General features: G+C 41.8%; 1 non-coding gene across 1 annotated transcript; it reads right to left on the reverse strand.

Moving 5' to 3' along the window:
- Positions 1 to 4,889: 4,889 nt before the first annotated feature.
- trnai-uau (transfer RNA isoleucine (anticodon UAU)) lies at positions 4,890 to 4,983 on the reverse strand. The gene is made up of 2 exons: positions 4,946 to 4,983; positions 4,890 to 4,925 (listed from the first exon to the last, which is right to left on the reverse strand). It is a non-coding gene; the product is annotated as a tRNA-Ile (tRNA).
- Positions 4,984 to 5,843: the final 860 nt, after the last annotated feature.

Consider the following 5,843-nt stretch of genomic DNA (forward strand, 5'->3'; position numbering starts at 1 on the left):
AATTTACAACATTGCTGTCCTATAGTCCACGTATTACTTTGCCCATTGCTGTACTTGTTGCAGGTTAGATCAACCCAGGCCGTCCATTTAAACCTGAGAAGTCAATCACTGAAAACCAAAGAAATACAAGAGGCAGAGTTCGGGAGAGTTAGAAAGATGCATGCGAAGACAATAACAGAAAAGATCATTGCAGATAATTGGGCGACAGTTAAAACGTGCCTCCCTCCCAGGCGGAGCTCACGCTCTGACAGAGATAAAGGCAGCCCGGCAGCTACAGCTCCTAGTTATTCAAGCACTGAATGGAGCTTTAAACATTGTAGCAGCGAGCAGGAAAACCTGAGTGGATTTCAGGCCCAAAACAATAAACCTTCCGGCTATCACAGGCAGTTGCGGTTTGCTGCAAACTTTTAATTTCCAGCCTCGGAACCAGCCAACCCTGTCCTGCAGGGCTATGGGGAAATGGCGGGGGAGTGGGACTAGCTGAGAGCTGGCACGCTCTGGATGGGACGAATGGCCTCCTGCTGTGCGGTGATCATTCTATTAATTTACAATTGGACTTTTATGGGACTCGAATCGACAAGTTTGAATATTTCTTGAGAACAGAATCAGCGAGAAGTCCAATGCACGAGCCATTGCAACACGGAGCACAACAGTTTTCGTGAAATGTTCAGGAAAATCCTGGTTTCTGTTGAATGTCGTGCAGGAATTATGTAGAGATAACCAATGTGTTTACATATCTTCTCTTTGAAATCGAGGGTGTTTCCGGTACATTATTATTTACATCAGAGTTATTGATTAAATGTCAAAACGCCTCCACTCCATCTCACATGTACGTACAATTTTCATCCTCCATTGCAATATTGTGTGCTGGAATAAAAGAGTGAATATATAGGTAACGTTTGGGAGGACATCAATTGTATATTTGAATACTGTCGAAATGTCACAAGCAAAGCCATCAGCTGTATTAGGTGAGGCTCGAACTCACAACCTCGGCCTTTCTCGGTGCTTCCACTGTCATATCAGTATGGCGTCTATCCGATTCCTTCGCTGGAATTAGATGCGAATGCTGTGTGGTATTAGTGCTCCCATCATACATAAGAACATAAGAACATAAGAATTAGGAACAGGAGTAGGTCATCTAGTCCGTCGAGCCTGCTCCGCCATTCAATATGATCATGGCTGATCTGCCGTGGACTCTGCTCCATTTACCCGCCCTCTCCCCGTAACCCTGAATTCCCTTATTGGTTAAAAATCTATCTATCTGTGACTTGAATACATTCAATGAGCTAGCCTCAACTGCTTCCTTGGGCAGAGAATTCCGCAGAATCACAACCCTCTGGGAGAAGAAATTCCTTCTCAACTCGGTTTTAAATTGGCTCCCCCTAGTTCTAGTCTCCCCTAGTGGAAACAACGTATCTGCCTCTTACTTGTCTATCCCTTTCATAATTTTAAATGTTTCCAAAAGATCACCCCTCAGCCTTCTGAACTCCAACGAGTCAAGACCCAGTCTACTCAATCTATCATCATATGGTAACCCCCTTATCTGCGGAATCAGCCTAGTGAAACGTCGCTGTACCCCCTCCAAAGCCAGTATATCCTTTTTTCAGTAAGGTGACCAAAACTGTACTCAGTACTCCATGTGCGGCCTTCCCAATACCCTATATAGTTGCAGCAGGACTTCCCAGCTTTTGTACTCCATCACTCTCGCAATGAAGGCCAACATTCCATTCGCCTTCCAGATTACCTGCTGCACCTGCAAACTAACTTTTTGGGATTCATGCACAAGGACCCCCAGGTCCCTCTGCACCTCAGCATGTTGTAATTTCTACCCATTCAAATAATATTCCCTTTTACTGTTTTTTTTCCCAAGGTGGATGACCTCACACTTTCCGACATAGTATTCCATCTGCCAAACCTTAGCCCATTCGCTTAACCTATCCAAATCTCCTTGCAGCCTCTCTGTATCCTCTACACAACCCGCTTTCCCACTAATCTTTGTGTCATCTGCATATTTTGTTACACTACACTCTGTCCCCTCTTCCAGGTCATCTATGTAAATTGTAAACAGTTGTGGTCCCAGCACTGATCCCTGTGGCACACCGCTAACCACCGATTTCCAACCCGAAAAGGACTAATTTATCCCGACTCTCTTTTTTCTGTTCGCCAGCCAATTCTCTATCCATGCTGATACATTTCCTCTGACTCCGTGTACCTCTATCTTCTGCAGTAATCTTTTATGTGGCACCTTATCGAATGCCTTTTGTAAATCTCGATACACCACATCCATCGGTACACCTGTATCCACCATGGTCGTTATATCCTCAAAGAATTCCAGTAAATTAGTTAAACATGATTTCCCTTTCATGAATCCATGCTGCGTCAGCTTGGGTGCACTATTCCCATCTAGATGTCCCGCTATTTCTTCCTTAATGATAGTTTCAAGCATTTTCCCCACTACAGATGTTAAACTAACCGGCCTGTAGATACCTGCCTTTTGTCTGCCCCCTTTTTTAAACAGAGGCGTTACATTAGCTGCTTTCCAATCCGCTGGTACCTCCCAGAGTCCAGAGAATTTTGGTAGATTGTAACGAATGCATCTGCTATAACTTCCTTCATCTCTATTAATACTCTGGGATGCATTTCATCAGGACCAGGGGACTTGTCTACCTTGAGTCCCATTAGCCTGTCCAGCACTACACCCCGAGTGATAGTGATTGTCTCAATGTCCTCCCTTCCCACATTCCTGTGACCAGCAATTTTTGGCATGGTTTTTGCGTCTTCCACTGTGAAGACCGAAGCAAAATAATTTTAATGTCTCAGCCATTTCCGCATCACCCATTACTAAATCCCCCTTCTCATCTTCTACGGGAGCAACATTTACTTTAGTCACTCTTTTCCGTTTTATATATCTGTAAAAGCTTTTACTATCTGTTTTTATGTTTTGCGCAAGTTTACCTTCGTAATCTATTTTTCCTTTCTTTACTGCTTTTTTAGTCATTCTTTGCTTTTGTTTAAAATGTTCCCAATCCTCTAGTTTCCCACTAACCTTGGCCACCTTATACGCATTAATCTTTGATTTGATACTCTCCTTTATTTCCTTGGTTATCCACGGCTGGTTATCCCTTCTCTTACCGCCCTTCTTTTTCACTGGAATATTTTTTTCCGCACTATGAAAGAGCTCCGTAAAAGTCCTCCACTGTTCCTCATTTGTGCCACCGTTTAGTCTGTGTTTCCAATCTACTTTAGCCAACTCTGCCCTCATCCCACTGTAGTCCCCTTTGTTTAATCATAGTGCATTCGTTTCTGACACAACCTCCTCACACTCAATCTGTATTACAAATTCAATCATACTGTGATCACACATTCCGAAATGATCTTTTACTCGGAGATCGTTTATTTTTCCTGTCTCATTACACAGGACCAGATCTAAGATAGCTTTTTCCCTTGTAGTTTATGTTACATATTGTTCTAAGAAACAATCCCTTATGCATTCTATGACTTCCTTTTCCAGTCTACCCGGTGCGATTTGAGTTGACCAATCGATATGTAGGTTAAAATCGCCCATGACTACTGCCGTTCCATTTCGCATGCCTCCATTATTCCATTGATTATTGCCCGCCCCACCGTGAAGTTATTATTTGGGAGCCTACAAACTTCGTCCACCAGTGACTTTTTCCCCTTACTATCTCTAATCTCCACCCACAATGATTCAAGATTTTGTTCATTAGAGCCAATATCGTCTCTCACAACTGACCTGACATCACCCTTTATTAACAGAGCTCCCCGACCTCCTTTCCCTTCTTGTCTAACTTTCCAAATCGTCAGATATCCCTGTATGTTTAATTCTAAGTCTTGGCCACCCTGCAACCACGTTTCTGTAATGACCACCAAATCATACCCATTTGGAATGATTTGTGCCGTCAACTAATTTACTTTATTTTGAATGCTGCGTGCATTTAGGTAGAGTGTTTTAAGCCTAATTTTTAAACAATGATTTTTAGTTTTGACCCCTCCTGCAGCCCCTTTATATTCAGTGGCCCTTTTTGTTACAGCTGCCTATTCCACCTGTCTTATAATTCCTCCCCTAAAAATCTATCGAGGTTTGGGGCAATTAACATTTTCAAGTTTCACATTGATCGATATTTGTTCGTCAAGGATCCGAAGTTTTATGGAATCATCGCAGGCAAATGAAATTAAGAATTCGTTAAAAGGGACAGAAACAGAAACAGCTGCAAACAAACGTTGCATTTTATTCATATTTAACAGCAACAATATCCGTGCCATGCGCAACTATGCTGTGGTCAGAGAAAAACGCCGTGAACTTCCGAAACTCCCGTGGCTTTTCTGTGGCTCACTTTCCTCTCTTCCCTTCCTCCTGCACGCTGCCAGTTTTTAAACCTTGTTTTAAATGTTGGTCTGGGCGAGGGCATTCCACATTCTCAGAACCATCTCTACCGTTTCATTGCTTGATTTCTACGCTTATTAATTATGAATCTCCTTGAGCTACAATGGTAGCGCTTGCGACAATACAGTAAACGCTGGCTTAATGGAAACACGTTGTGATCATAGTTTGGTTTTGTACAGAATTGAACCTATACCACTCAAGAGGGAATGTTATATTTACAATAAACTATATCGTCCTTTAAATTTTGGTTCATTCGCTCCCTAGTGCCAGATGAGGAATTGTTTGATGCCCTCATTTATTTCATGTGGGGAACAGGCACGAGTATTCAATCAGAAATAACCCACAGATTGACACCGGAATAACCGCAGCGAAACAGCGAGACAGACAGCACCGTGGTAAATGGCGGAATCGACAAGAGAGATGAATGAACATAAAACGGCCTCAAACTCTGAAAAGTGCAAACATCACATGCAAAAGCATCGGCTGCTCCAGGTGAGGCTCGAACTCACAACCTCGGCATTTCCCAAGCCTGTACTGTCATATAAGTACCGTGCGCTAACCGATTGCGCCACTAGAGCTGCATATCCTGTGGTCTTTGTGCTCCCATCATACAGCTGCCTGTTCCACCTGTCTAACAAGGAGGAAGACAATGAATCATCGAATCATTCAACACAGAATGAAGCTTTTCATCCCATCGTGTCGATGCCGGCTCTCTGCAAGAAGCCTTCAGTTATTGAGACTCCATAGATTTTCACCATAGACGTGTTTTATTATTTGTGTAATGTTTTGTTATTTGTAATGAATTTGGATGTCTGTGCGGGAACTTTATAAATATATTTGTGCATCTATCTGTGAGTTGTAAATTAAATTGTGTGGATCATTGATAATCAATTTATATGTGTTCATATATGTGTTATTATAAATCTATTTGTTTTTATGTCTGCTTCCGTTATGAATTTATCTCTAAGTATCTCTGTGCTTATAATTGTATTTACGTTTATTTGCGAGGTGTTTACAATTAGCATAGATACAAAGGTATACACAGAAAATACATTTATAACAAACATAGATGCTCCACAATACTATTATAAATAACTTTGTTGCATTCAAATACATAAACACGAACACACATATACAAAATATATTTATATCCCACAGAACATATTGCAACTTAACACAGAGATACCAAAATATATTTGGAGCTATCACTGATCAATGAACATTTTACTCTCTACGGTCCTCACCAAATTTTGCTGTTCCTGTATTTCCTCTGCTTGTGCTCGGTGTCGGAGAAGGTTTGGCTGTGCCGTGGTATATCGTTTCCCAAGGATGGGCTGAAATGCGCTGTCTGAGGCCACGTTCACTGCTATAGTTGATATATAATAATCATCTGGACTTGTGTATAAAGGCATAATTACAACATCTACAGATGTTTCAT

The sequence above is a fragment of the Pristiophorus japonicus genome, unplaced genomic scaffold (genome assembly GCF_044704955.1).
Source record: "Pristiophorus japonicus isolate sPriJap1 unplaced genomic scaffold, sPriJap1.hap1 HAP1_SCAFFOLD_47, whole genome shotgun sequence".
Classification (NCBI taxonomy): domain Eukaryota; kingdom Metazoa; phylum Chordata; class Chondrichthyes; family Pristiophoridae; genus Pristiophorus; species Pristiophorus japonicus.